Below are 14386 nucleotides of genomic sequence, written 5' to 3' on the forward strand. Positions count from 1 at the left end.
TTTTTTGTTTTGTTTTTAAGGGTTAGAGGATCTAGAATGTCTAGGGGAAAGAGACAATCATGTGGGTATTTCTGGTTCCAGGGAACTAGCTTGCCCCAGTCCTAGTAGGGACAGAAAAATGGCAGAGGAGCCTCCATGATGATTCTGTACCTAGAGACAAATGTCCTAACCCAAACTATGGCTGTAGGAGGATGGGTTCTGGGCAGAAATCGAGGTTCGGGTGTTGGGGCCAACTTACTTGCCATCATCAATCCAGTGCCAAAACTCCAACCAAATGCTGGACAACATCAGGGAAGTTTACCAAGACAGTTTATCCCATAAAACCTCTGACTCTACCCCGCCAATCTTTTTTTAAAATTAGGGTTAACTCTATCAATAGTATTTTGAGTCAGAGCACTGTACTAAGTCCTTGGGAGCGTATGGTAGAGTTAGTGGATATGACTCCCCCCAGCCCCCAGAACTTCCCAAAGAGAGGAGTCATGCTCATGGGGCTGGGCAAGGCCATCGCCATGGGAGCAATAGCCCTCACACCAGGAAACTCGCCCTCAGCTTCCTGCACCAGATGATTCAGGCCAGTCCATGAGACCACTCCGTGTTTATTGTTCTACCTGCACGGGACTGAGGTATTAGACTGAAGGTTAAGCACATACTATATGTCAAGCATTGTGTTAAGCACTGGGTTAACTACAAGATAATCAGTTCCCTTCCCAAGTCAATCGGTAGTATTTGAGTACTTACTTTTTCCTAAATGGTATTTGTTAAGCGCTTACTATGTGTCAGGCACCATACTAAATGCTGGGAGTAGATACAAGCTAATCATGTTGGATGCAGTCCCCATCCCAGATGGGGCTCACAGTCTCATTCCCCATTTTACTGGTGAGTTAATTGAGGCTCAGAGAAGTGAAGTGACTTGCCCAAGATCCCATAGCAGGCGAGTGGCCAAGCTGGAAATAGAATCCAGGTCTCTCGACTTTCTGGCCCGTGTTCTCTCCATTAAGCCACGCTCCTTCTCCTCAGCCAGCACAGGAGAGAGCCGGGCAGTTGTCCTCTCTGGGTCCATATTCCACATCCAGCCTCTGAGTGCTGGATCTGCTTGGTGAATAGTTCTCTCTGCATCTCATAATGGCAAATAAACAGAGTCCCTAAGCAGATACATCATTTCTTAACAAGGAATGTTTCTTTTGTGGCAGCCAAACCTTAATCAATATAGCGAATCTTAACCTGCTAGATAGTAAACTCTTTAACAGCTTGGACTGCATCTACCAAGTGTATCGTGCTCTCCCAAGCATTCAGTTCCCTGCACACAGTAAGTGCTTAATCAATACCATTGACAATGATATAGCAGGAACACATGTGGACTTCTTTCTACACTTAGCCTTAATTGGAGCTTGATCAGTCTTCCTGATTTCAATCACTTTCATCTGCCAACCCTTGGCACTACCAACTGCCTTAACTGCCCACCTCCACCTGTGACCAGATCCAGTTGGCTTCAAGGGAATATGCTTCAGGCTGGAGCCCCACCAAGGCTGTGCCTGGCCCCTGCGGTCATTGTATACATTAGAGGGATAAAACATTCATTTCTCTTGTGTCCTTGAAATATTACAAGAGAACAACTTCATGGAAGTTTAACTATTTCAATTTTTTGTGACTCAAAAGCAATGTTTACATTGGTGATTGTAGATTGACAGTTCCAGGATCTAATTCAGTGGATATACATGGACTGGACAAAATTTTTCAGGATTAAAGTTTCAGGCTCTAGATCTATGCAGACAATCTTTGTCCTACAAACGAGAGTTGGTTTAGCTGCGGGAATAATTCAGTCTGCAGCAATAGTTAGCTAGACTGCCTCTAAAATGAATAAACAGGCTGCTCAGAGGTTCATGCATTCAATCGTATTTATTGAGCGCTTTCTGTGTGCAAAGCACTGTACGAAGCACTTGGGAGAGTACAGTACCACAAACACATTACCTGCCTTGCTTCATTTTAACATTTCAAATTATTAATAGGAGCCACCATTCCTTTTTTTCTTTAAGTGTGTGCCTGAGTTAATGTTTTAAATAATACTTGTTAAGCTCTTATTATGTGCTAGGCACTCTACTGAGCTCTGAGGTAGGTATAAGGTAAACAGGTTGGACAAGTCCCTGTTCCACAAGGAGCTCACATTTTAAGTCAGAGGGAGGAGGATTCAATTTCCATTTTACAGATGAGAAAACTGAGGCACCAAAATAGTAAGTGATTCGGCCAAGGTCACAAAGCAGACAAGTGGTGGAGCCTGTGTCTTTGCTATGCACCTGTAGGTACTCTGGAAAGATTTATTGATTGACTGAAAAATATTTCCCTTTGCAATTCTCATAAGGCTCTCGGTGCTTTTAGATCTCTACCTCTCAGTAGCAGGATTAAAAAAAAAATTGTGGTTACCCCATGAACAGAACTCTAAACACAATAGGACAATAATTATACAGTAAGCAAGGAACAAGTAGGAAGCTTATCAACAGATCGTTCTACCAGCTTGAGTCTTTGAAAAGATTAAAGAGCTATAGAGGATTAAGGTCGTGTTTTTAAACCCATGTGAAGCTATCAATGCAGAAAAAGAAGCGTTATTAGCCAGTCTAATAAACCTAAACAAAATGAAGGGTAAGTTTTGCTGAACTTCAAAAACAACCAGGAGGCCAAGAAACAAACACCATCAAGTTTTGGCACTCTGATTTGCAAAAGGAACAGGGTCTATTAGGATAACGAGTTGCTGCTTTAAGTTCCACCAGCAATATATTTCATTCCCTTTTCACAATAATTACACCCTTTCTCTCCCTCTTTGATTCTGAAGATACAAAATGCTTAAGCTTGGAGTTTCGCCACGCTGTAAACATTTCAACCTCAAATTTCTTCTTTCATTACGAGAGACCCAGAAGAAATACCTGGAATAGAACAGGATTCTTGCACTGGATGAAAATCAAGGTTATTGTTTTCCTAAAGTAACAGCAGGAGAGACCTCAGCAGCAGCTGAGGCCTAGGATACCTCATATTAATAATCCCTACTCCATGACCGCATACATCTTTCCAGATTTCTACATTCAATGATTCATAGACAGAGGAGCAGCTTATGAAACTCAAATTGTGAAAGTCCATCAGCATTCAGAAAAAAACAGCATAAGAGGAAAAACTTTTCTGCAGTTCCCTACCACCCTTGCCAGCTACTCATCCTTTTCACATACCCAGCAGCCCTTATTCAGCTGTGAGATTCAGAGCGTTTTAGAACAACCAGTAGAGGTGAGGTGCTATCTACCCATCTGTGCTTGAAGAGGGGTGTGATCAATGCCACTTGCAGCAATCAGAATTTAGGGGAGGAAAGCTAACGGAGGAGACTTCAGACCAGAGGCTCACACAACTCTTCTATAGTGTCGGGAATCCATAGGGTTGCTTCTTCCATTCCCTCAGAGAAACCACTCTATCCCAGCATTGGATACCTTTTTGGCAAGAGGATCAGGCCCACTACCTTAGAAGATCCTTTTTAAGCTCAGTTCAAGCCCCTACCCAGAGCCCTGTGACTTGTTAGGAGCCTTCTCTGGACACACGCCCACTTGTAAGCACACAACAGGGATTACCTATGGAGTCTTAGCAGAATAGCTCACATTTCACTCCGGGATCCCATTCATTACCCCAACAAGATAAGATAATTCCTTTACCTTTCGGTGCTGTTGGATGAATGGTCAGTCATTGCAGCAAAGCCACTCCTGCAGGACACCGCAGACCAGTACGGGCAACGCAGGAATCAATAACATTGAGTGAGGATCCGGGAATTTTCTTCTAGGAATGAGGAGGTCTGGGCCACGGAGACAATAGTGGAAAGGCTGGATACCCAACCTAGCTCTGGAACAAAATCCCCTGCTTCCAGAGATAAAAGTGATCCTCCTACGAGAACTTCTAGACTGTGAGTAGGGATGCCTCTATATGTTGCCAACTTGTACTTTCCAAACACTTAGTACAGTGCTGTGCACACAGTAAGTGCTCCATAAATACGATTAAATGAATTGAATACTTTCCTTTCGGTAATATTGTGATCGCGCTCTTCTAGACTGTGAGTAGGGATGTCTCTACATGTTGCCAACTTGTACTTTCCAAACAGTACAGTGCTGTGCACACAGTAAGTGCTCCATAAATACGATTAAATGAATTGAATACTTTAGGTAATATTGTGATTGCGCTCTTCTAGACTGTGAGTAGGGATGTCTCCATATGTTGCCAACTTGTACTTTCCAAACACTTAGTACAGTGCTGTGCACACAGTAAGTGCTCCATAAATACGATTAAATGAATTGAATACTTTAGGTAATATTGTGATTGCGCTCTTCTAGACTGTGAGTAGGGATGTCTCCATATGTTGCCAACTTGTACTTTCCAAACACTTAGTACAGTGCTGTGCACGCAGTAAGTGCTCCATAAATACGATTAAATGAATTGAATACCTTCCTTTAGGTAATATTGTGATCGCGCTCTTCATCCCCCCATCCAACCAGCACCAAACCATACATTTTCCGCAAAAATTCACCACCCTGAGTGGGTCACTTGGAGTCAGTCCTAATGTAGTTACCGTGATTTCCTTTTCTTCCTACTAGAAAATGATCTGAATCTCCATTTCCCAGAGGCCACTGCCCCGGATCCTGATCTTGTTTGATCCTCAGTAAAGTTCGTTGGCCCCAACTCTCTTCCTCTGAGGCTGTTAATGGGAATCAGTTTGCGGCGAGTCATCGCTGTGCGGAGGAACCCGGCTAGTCACTAGGTGGCAGCAAAGCCCCCCTCGGCCCCCACGTGCCTGTGTTGTAGTAATTGGATTTATTGAGCACCTGAGCCCAATGAGCTCTCCCAAAGCGTTGGAAGGGATGATTTCTGTGAATTTATAAATAACCAATTAAGAAGCAGCATGGTCACGAGGAAAGAGCAGAGGCCTGAGAGTCGGGACTACTTCCTTCCAAACCCAGGTCCCCTCTTGCCTGCTGTATGACTTTGCACAAAGTCACTTAACTTTTTGGTGCCTCAGTTTCTTCATCTGCAAAAGCTAGCTCTCTTCCTCCCTTCAAGGCCCTACTGAGAGCTCACCTCCTCCAGGAGGCCTTCCCAGACTGAGCCCCCTCCTTCCTCTTCCCCTCCTCCCCATCCCCCCACCTTACCTCCTTCCCCTCCCCACAGCACCTGTATATACGTATATATGTTTGTACGTATTTATTACTCTATGTATTTATTTATTTTATTTTGTTAATGTGTTTAGTTTTGTTCTCTGTCTCCCCCTTCTAGACAGTGAGCCCACTGTTGGGTAGGGACCGTCTCTATATGTTGCCAACTTGTACTTCCCAAGCGCTTAGTACAGTGCTCTCCACACAGTAAGCGCTCAATAAATATGATTGAATGAATGAATAAAAGGGGTATCAAATACCCATTCTCCTTTCTTGTTAGACAGTGAACCCTACGTGGTAGAGATACCAAACTCTCCAGTGGTTGCCCATCAACCCCGTATCAAACAAAAACTCACTATTGGCTTCAAAGCTCCCCATCACCTTGCCCCTTCTTACCTCACCTCCCTTCTCTCCTTCAACATCCCAGCATGTACACTCCACTCCTCTGGTGCTAAACTTCTCAATGTCCTTCGATCTCACATGTCTCGCCACCAACCCCAGCCCAAGTCCTATCTCTGGCCTGTAACGCCCTCCCTCCTCAAATCCGCCAAACAATTACTCTTCCCCCTTCAAAGCCCTACTGAAGGCACACTTCCTCCCAGAGGCCTTCCCAGACTAAAGTCCCCTTTTCCTCAGCTCCCCCTCCCTTCTATGTTACCTTGACTTGCTTTCTTTGCTCTTCCCCCCTCTCCCCGCCCCACATCACTTATGTATATATTGTACATATTTATTACTCTATTTATTTATTTCTTTTACTTGTACATATCTATTCTATTTATTTTATTTTGTTAGTATGTTTGGTTTTGTTCTCTGGACTGCCTCTATATGTTGCCAACTTGTACTTCCCAAGCGCTTAGCACAGTGCTCTGCACATAGTAAGCGCTCAATAAATACGATTGATGATGATGATGATGATGATGGAGACTTGCAGCAGATGGCTGCAGGGCACCTCTGTCCAGAGCGTGAGAAGCCCACTCTGCCTGCAGCAAGTGAGGAGCCGGGGGTTGGGGAAGTGTCCCGTCCCACTGGACGCTCGTGGGGCTCGAAGCCAGGTGCTTCACCATGGGTATGTAACGAATGAATGGATTCCTCCCAAATGGAAAATCCTCGTGGATGGGAGCTAGGGGCTTCCCCCATGGGTGTGTAACTCAAGTGGATTCCTCCCGAGTGGGAAGCGCACATGAGTGCAAACAAACTGTAAGGGAATTCCGCCTGGGAATAATGTATACATGTGTTCCTCCCATTACGGAAGCTCGAATATTGCCAATTGACTGCATTCCTCCTGAAAGGGAAGCTCAATCCATTGCGCCTAAACAACTAAATAATTCAATTCACCTCACGGAATAAATTTTATATAAAACTCAGGCTTTCCGTCCCCGGCCTCTCCCTCTCCTCTCTCTCGCCTCGCCGATTACTGAACGAACCCGTCCCTGGACGACAGGTGGATAAGTACTAGAGATGACTGTTGGGTCGATATGATACGGAATGCTGGGAATTCACCAGGAAAGGCATGTTGGGGAACGTGGACTTTCAGGAAGCCCCCCTCTAGAATGTGAGCTCATTGTGAGCAGGGATTGTCTCTAAGCGCTTAGTACAGTTCTCTGCACACTGCAAGTGCTCGGTAAATACGATTGAATGGATGAACAAATGAAAAGGAAGGCTTTTAGTGTGGGAAGAGCTGTGATGGGTCAGATTTGGGGGTAGGGGGTTTCAAGTCGAGGAAATAGCATCAGCGAGGGAGTGGATGGAGGTGGGAGATTGAAGGTACAGTGAAGTATGAATTACACCCAGTCCTTTTAAACAACCTCTCCAATTTTCTAAACTGGTATCCTTTTTTATGATATTTGTTAAGTTCTTACTACATGCCATGCGCTGCACTCAAGTGCTGGGATAAATACAAGCTAATCAGGTTGGACATAGTCCATGTCCCACGTGGGGCTCACCGTCTTAATCCCCATTTTCTACACACTCATTCATTCATTCAATCATCTTTATTATCATCATCATCATCATCAATCGTATTTATTGAGCGCTTACTGTGTGCACAGCACTGTACTAAGCACTTGGGAAGTACAAGTTGGCAACATATAGAGACGGTCCCTACCCAACAGCAGGTTCACAGTCTAGAAGGGGGAGACAGACAACAAAACAAAACATATTAACAAAATTAAATAAATAGAATAAATATGTACAAGTAAAATAGAGTAATAAATATGTATAAACATATATACATATATATAGGTGCTGTGGGAAAGGGAAGGAGGTAAGGCAGGGGGGATGAGGAGGGGGAGGAGGGGGAGAGGAAGGAGGGGGCTCAGTCTGGGAAGGCCTCCTGGAGGAGGTGAGCTCCTAGTAGGGCTTTGAAGGGAGAAAGAGAGCTAGCTTGGCAGATGTGCGGAGGGAGGGCATTCCAGGCCAGGGGGAGGATGTGGTCGACGGCTTAAGCACTCAATAAATACGAATAAATGAATGAATGAATTTTACAGAAGCGGTAGCTGAGGCGCAGAGAAGTTGAGCGACTTGCCACAGGCCCAGGTCCTTCTGACTCTATGGCCGTGCTCTATCCACGAGGTTATAGAGGTCAGGATTACCCGGCCATAACTTGCCATCATTAAGTGCTTAGTAGAGTGCTCTGCGCACAGTAAGCACTCAATAAATACGATTGAACGAATGAACCATTACAAACTGAACGGGTCAGTGTTTCCGGAATCGTGAACATGTTCAGCAGATGGAGTTTGCTGGCTCAGTTTCCTTAGCAACAGGACACAAATGGAGCTGGCGAGGAAAAGGGCGAGAAGGGATGGACTAACTCTCATTTCCTGCAATTTAAGAAGGCTTATTGTAAAACTGTTACTGTCAGCTTCCCTGGGGAGCATCACCGTCTTCTAGAATTGTACCATCCAAACATGGTAATTTATTAGAGATTAAATCCAGCCAGTTATTTGAATGTCTTGTTTTCAATGCTCATCCATCCCCGCTAGCTGCTCTGCCTGCTTGGGGAGCACTATAATTAGAGTATATTAAGGCAGAACAGTAAAACAATATGTGAATAATCCACCTTAACTCTTTGCCCCTTGGTAGCCAGTTATTCAATGTTCAATCTCCTTTCTTGCAGGGAGGGGGAAGAAGAAGAATAACTGTGGCATTTGTAAAGTGTTAACCACTGTACTAAACTCTGGAGTAGATACAAGATATTCAGGTCAGGCTCAGTCGCTTCCCCACTTCATCATCATCATCATCATCATCAATCGTATTTATTGAGCGCTTACTATGTGCAGAGCACTGTACTAAGCGCTTGGGAAGTACAAATTGGCAACATATAGAGACAGTCCTTACCCAACAGTGGGATCACAGTCTAAAAGGGGGAGACAGAGAACAAAACCAAACATACTAGCAAAATAAAATAAATAAGACAGATATGTACAAGTAAAATAGAGTAATAAATATGTACATAAATATGTACAATGTATAAATATGTACAATAATTTATTACACATGTAATAAATATGTGAGCTCCACTTGGAGCTCACAGTCAATGGAGAACAGATATTTAATTCCCATTTTACAGATGAGAAATCTGAGTCATAGGGAAGAGAAGTGGCTTGCTCGGGGCCACCCGGCGGGCAAGTGTGGAGCTGGAATGTCAGAATTAGAATCCAGGTCTTCTGACTCCCAAGCTTGTACTCTTTCCACTAGGTCATACTATTCTCCAGCTTTTAACCTGGTGTTTGAAAACTTGGTACTGCTCAATTTATTCATTCATTCACAATCGTATTAATTGAGCGCTTACTGTGTCCAGAGCACAGTACTAAGCGCTTGGAAAGTATGCCCATTCAGTGCCTGTGGTCTGCTTCTGGAGTCTTACAGCCACAGTATTGAGGCAGCACTTGAATACCAAGGGCCGGCTCTCTCTCTCCTCTGGGCAACCTAAGGGTTCATCTCCACATACACCCTTTTTCATGAAACTTGTTTTGAGCCCACTGTTGGGTAGGGACTGTCTCTATATGTTGCCAACTTGTACTAAGGTACAGTGCTCTGCACACAGTAAGCGCTCAATAAATACGATTGATTGATTGATTGACTTACTCTGTGCCAGGCACGTACTAAGCGCTGGGGTAGGTACAAGCTACAGTCAGGTTGGACACAGTCCTTGTCCCACATGGGGCTCACAGTCTCAATCCCCATTTCACAGATGAGGTCACTGAGACACAGAGAAGTTAAGTGACTTGCCCAAGGTCACACAGCCGACAAGTGGCAGAACCGGCATTAGAACCCACGTCCTTCTGATTCCCAAGCCCAAACTCTATCCACTAGGTCACACTGCTTCTCAACATTAAGCAGTGAACTTGCGAATGCCCTTCTTAATCAGATTTTCAAAGTTCCATCTGGTGAGATCAGCTACTTAATATTGTTCATTAACTTACTTTGATCAGTTATTTATTCCTCAGTTGTTTTTAATGTCATTAACCAGAACTTGGAATAAAAAAGAGAGGCAGTGTGGCCTAATGGATAGAACACAAACCTGGGAGTCAGAAGGACCTGGGTTCTAATCCCAGCTCCACCATTTATCTGCTGTGTGACCTCGATCACATCACTTAACTTCTCTGTCCTCCGGTTACCTATCTCTAAAATCTGTACCGTAATTAAAAATTACGGTATTGTAAAGCGCTATGTGCCAGGCACTGTGCTAAGCACTGCCCCATTCCAGCCATAGACTATGTCCATCCTGATTACCTTGCACCTATTCCAGCGCTTAGAACAGTGCCTGGCACGTAGTAAGCGCTGAACAAATACCATAGAAAAATAAAGTAAAATATGATGTGGTCCAACAAGTTGTCTTAAGTCATTTTACTGCATAATATTACTGGACACTTTTGTGCAATAGAAATTCCAGCATTTGTATTTGGGACTCGGTGACTGGCTATCCTTCGATCTCTGGACAAGGCCAAGGAATTCTTCTAGTTGGTAGTAAAGAGTGATAATAAAAGAAAATGTAGGGCAGTAACGTAATATTGGGAGATTTGTTATAGATGGGACCCCAAACAATGAGCTGTTTCAGTTGACTATAGAGGCGAACAATGCATCTGCATGCAGAACATGGCCCTTTTTTGGTGTTTCATTATCCCAGCTAGAGATGCATTGTTGTTTATCCGGCAGGAAGCTTTTGTTTCTACTAATCAGGGGCACACACTGTTGGTCTTATTCTGAGTATGTAACTTTGGTTACTTACACAAAGGACTGAATTTTTAGAGCATGCGCTAGTGTAATCCTCCCATTTTTTGCCTAATTTTTGCAACCCAAGAACAAGGGTGGGTGTATTGTGTGAGGTGAGGTCATACAAGAATTAAGTCTAGCAATGAGGGGCGCTGGAGAAAAAAGAGGATAAGAAAAAAGGGAAGGGAGGGGAGAAGGAAAAGAAAGGTAAGAGGGTACCTTAGCTTGAGAATGATCATGACCTAGTGGAAAGAGCACAGGCTTGGGAGCCGAAGAACTGGGTTCTAATCCTAGCTCTGTCACTTGTCTGCTGTGTGACCTCGGGCAAGTCACTTAACTTCTCTGGGTGTCAAGTCTCTCATCTACAAAATGGGGATTTAATACCTCTTTTCCCTTCTACCCAGACAGTGAGTCCCACTGGGACCTGATTATCTTGTATCTACCCCAGCAGTTAATACAGACACCCAACAAATTACCGTACCTCCCTTCCCTTCCCCTTTTTTGACCCCTTTTCCTACACCAGTGTTCACACGTGTCAGTGAAGAAACTCTCCCCCTGGAACAAGCCCGTACCTGTGTCGTTCATGTGTTCTGACCCTTCTCTTCTTTCTGGTCAGGTGCACTGGGCTATTACTTCTTACTAAAACAATCTATTATTTCCTCCTCATAAATTGGTAGAAGGAGGCATTATGTGGTGGAAACAATTATGCAAGTAAAAATAGTATTTTGCCACAATTTGTCACAATTTCAGGTGGTGGTGGTGAACAACGATTTCACTTTCTCTGACATCACCAGTCCCCAGAAAGAAGTCACAATCTGCCTGGATCACACCTCCTCAAGAGAGGAGAGAGTACAGTAATACTCCACGCCCCAAAACCTTAGGATGGATGGATGCCAATAGGGCAAAGATCATTCTGTTTCTCCAAGAATCTTGTTGCCACTGATGAAGATACTGGATTTTGGATTGGGTGGACCTTCTTGGGGTCTGAAGTGCCTCCTATAAACTGTAAGCTTTTTTGCGGGGCGGAGGCGGGGAGCGGTATTTGTTAAGTGCTACGTGTCAGGCCCTAAGTGCTGGGACAGATATAAGATAATCAGGTTGGACACAGTCCACGTCCCACACGGGGCTCACCATCTTAATCCCCATTTTACAGCTGAGGTAACTGAGGGCAGGGAACGTGTTGTATTGTATCCTCCCAAGTGCTCAGTACAGCGCTCTGCATATAGTAAATGCTCAATAAATAACTATTGATTGATTATGGGCAGGGATTGTGTCTACCAACTCCATTGTATTATACTTTCCCAAACACTCAGTATAGTGCTCTGCACACAGTCAGCACTCAATAAGTACCACGGATTGATTGAAGGCCTTGCTTAGGTTCCTAATTCAGGGAACATGGATTGGGACATTTTGCAAAGGCTGGGCCTGGTCTGAGAATCAGCTTGCAGAATAGCAGGAGTGAGCTTGGGTGGTCTCCACATTCCCATTTCAGATCTTCTCTGGCCCTGGGACAGTGGTGTTCCTCTTGGCACTGCTTATATGCAAAAACTTCACTGTAACGACAAACCCCAGAGCACAGCCAGCATCACAGTGTTTAAAGCACACTCCTTCCCCCATTCATAATGAAATCCATGCAGGACTTCGGGAAGTGACAATTCATTTCTTCTTTATCTTGCTCTTTATTTTTTTTATGTGTTTTGTTGAATTTGACAAGTTCTTCTAGCTTGGAAACCAACCTTTCCCCTCCCACCAGACCTACTGATTTGGGATAGTCCTCATGAATATTGGAAGCATTCTGTGGCTCTGGTTTGCAATAGTGAGGCCCAACGGAGTTCCTGTTGCCTGGCCAACTCTTGCCATTTTCACTGCGGCCAAGGGAAAGTTGGCTTTTTCTGTGAACAAGAGTAATTCAGGATTGCTCAATTCAACTTGAAGTTCCTCCGCATCGGGAATGGCCAGGAACAGGGTTAAAGCTGCCAGGGCTGAACTCCCACAGTTGAACAGAAAATTTGTGATTCTAATCCCGCTTAGCGAGAGGAACTGAACCTACTGTTTTCCACCGGTCTAAAGGGGGTGGAGATGATGTCAACAGTCTTCTTTACTGCCTCTTGGCCCAGCCAGTGTTCCTGTGGGCAACCACATTGACACTTTTCTGACACTCACAATAAAACTGCCCCCCAAGTTAGGGAGCAATATGGCCTCGTAGAAAACACATGGCCCTGGGAGTTGGGACACCCAGGTCCTTATCCAACTTTTCTGAGCCCGTTTCCTCAACTGTAAAATGAGGATTTATATGCCTGTTCTCCCTACCCGCTTTGTCTATGAATCCCATGTGGGACAGGGACTGTTTCTGATCTGATTGTATTTTATCTACCCCAGGACTGAGCACATAATCCTGGAGAGATGCCTGAATAAATCCTTATGTCTTCTTGGTGAGCTACTATCAGTTTCTTCTTCTGGGAATACACATATTAAGACTTTGAGATTCCACCCTACCTTGGATCCCAGTTGGTTAAAGAAAGAAAGAAGCAGCACTCGCCAAACAACTAATTGGCTGAAATAGATGCTATGAATACTGCAAAGAGTTTCTTTTATTCCTGAGACAGAAAAATTCAAAATTTGAAATGGGTGCAGGTAGGAAAGTGCGGCTGTAAGATATCTTGCTAAATTAGAAGCACCTTGAGGTTAGGGAGCATGTTTACTAATTCTACTGTGCTCTCCCAAGTGCTCATTACGGTGTTCTACACAGTAGGTGATCAATAAGTCGTTATGACTGATGAAGTGGCAGTTCTGTTCAGGTAATGAGTACATTCATGTGGCAGTGGGCTAGGTGAGGATAAAGAGCAGGCAGCAATACTCCCTAAACCGTGTAGCCAAGATCAACAAGATCAAATCCCAATCCACATATCTAAAGCAACAAAAGTGGAGGGCTGATTTATATCTTCCAGGAGAAACGTAAAATCGATCAATGGTATTTACTGAGCTCCTACTGTGTACAGAGCACTGTACTAAGCATGTGGGAGAGTACAATATAACAGAGTTGGTAGACCTGTTCCCTGCCTTCAATGAGCTTGCAGTCTGGAGGGGATAGTGAAAGGGTCAATTTAGGATGGATGTGTACTGCCACGTGGACATCTACATGCTTTCCTAAATACAGGGTGGCCAGGTTTGGTAAGAGGGCCTTCCAAAATACCTCAAGTGACCCTGCCAAATGAGCAGCTGATGATGAAGGCCTAATGGGAAACTTTAAAAATAACTTCTTGTGATAGGACCTTTATGATGTTGCTTACATGCCAGTGCAGAGTCATTTCTTAATAACAGATAGTTGGAACTTGATAAGAGACTCACTGGGGTTCCTCGATATGAAATGATTTTGGAGAAATACAAACATTAAAATAGAAAATATGGTAGAAAAGGCACTGCTTTATGGGTAGCTAGCAATTTAACGGGAGATTTTGTTGTTATATAGGAAGTGGTTGTAAAAACTTATTTTAAAAATGAAAACTCTTTAGTTTTGTAACACCTGCACATCTACAGTGTCCACTTGTTGCAGTGACTAGGCTCAAACAAGTGGCCGTTGCTTTAAAAAAAAATTAGCATGGCACGCAGTTTGTTTAAAAAGCATATTTTTTTCAGTTGAAGTGTTTTCAAACACTGCTGCAGATCCCAAAAGATGTGACTTGTGCAAGAGATGAATGTCACTGTTAAGAACTATATGCGCCTAGGTGAGTATTTGAATTCATATCCTTGAAAAAGGAAAGTCATTAAATATTAAAAATTTGAGATCAGTGCAATGCTCAACAAAATAACTCTCTACCCTTAGGTGGAGGTTTTTCAAATTTAGGCAGTGATATCTCACAGGGGAAATTCAAGGACTTCAATGAGGAGTCTTTAAAAAAATCTATTCCAAGCAAAAAAAAAGCAACAAAGATTTATCTGCATAAAACTGAATTGGTTCTTTTTAAATTTCAAGTCAAAAAATAAATTTCCCAGAGAGAAATTTA

The sequence above is a fragment of the Tachyglossus aculeatus genome, chromosome 8 (genome assembly GCF_015852505.1).
Source record: "Tachyglossus aculeatus isolate mTacAcu1 chromosome 8, mTacAcu1.pri, whole genome shotgun sequence".
Classification (NCBI taxonomy): domain Eukaryota; kingdom Metazoa; phylum Chordata; class Mammalia; order Monotremata; family Tachyglossidae; genus Tachyglossus; species Tachyglossus aculeatus.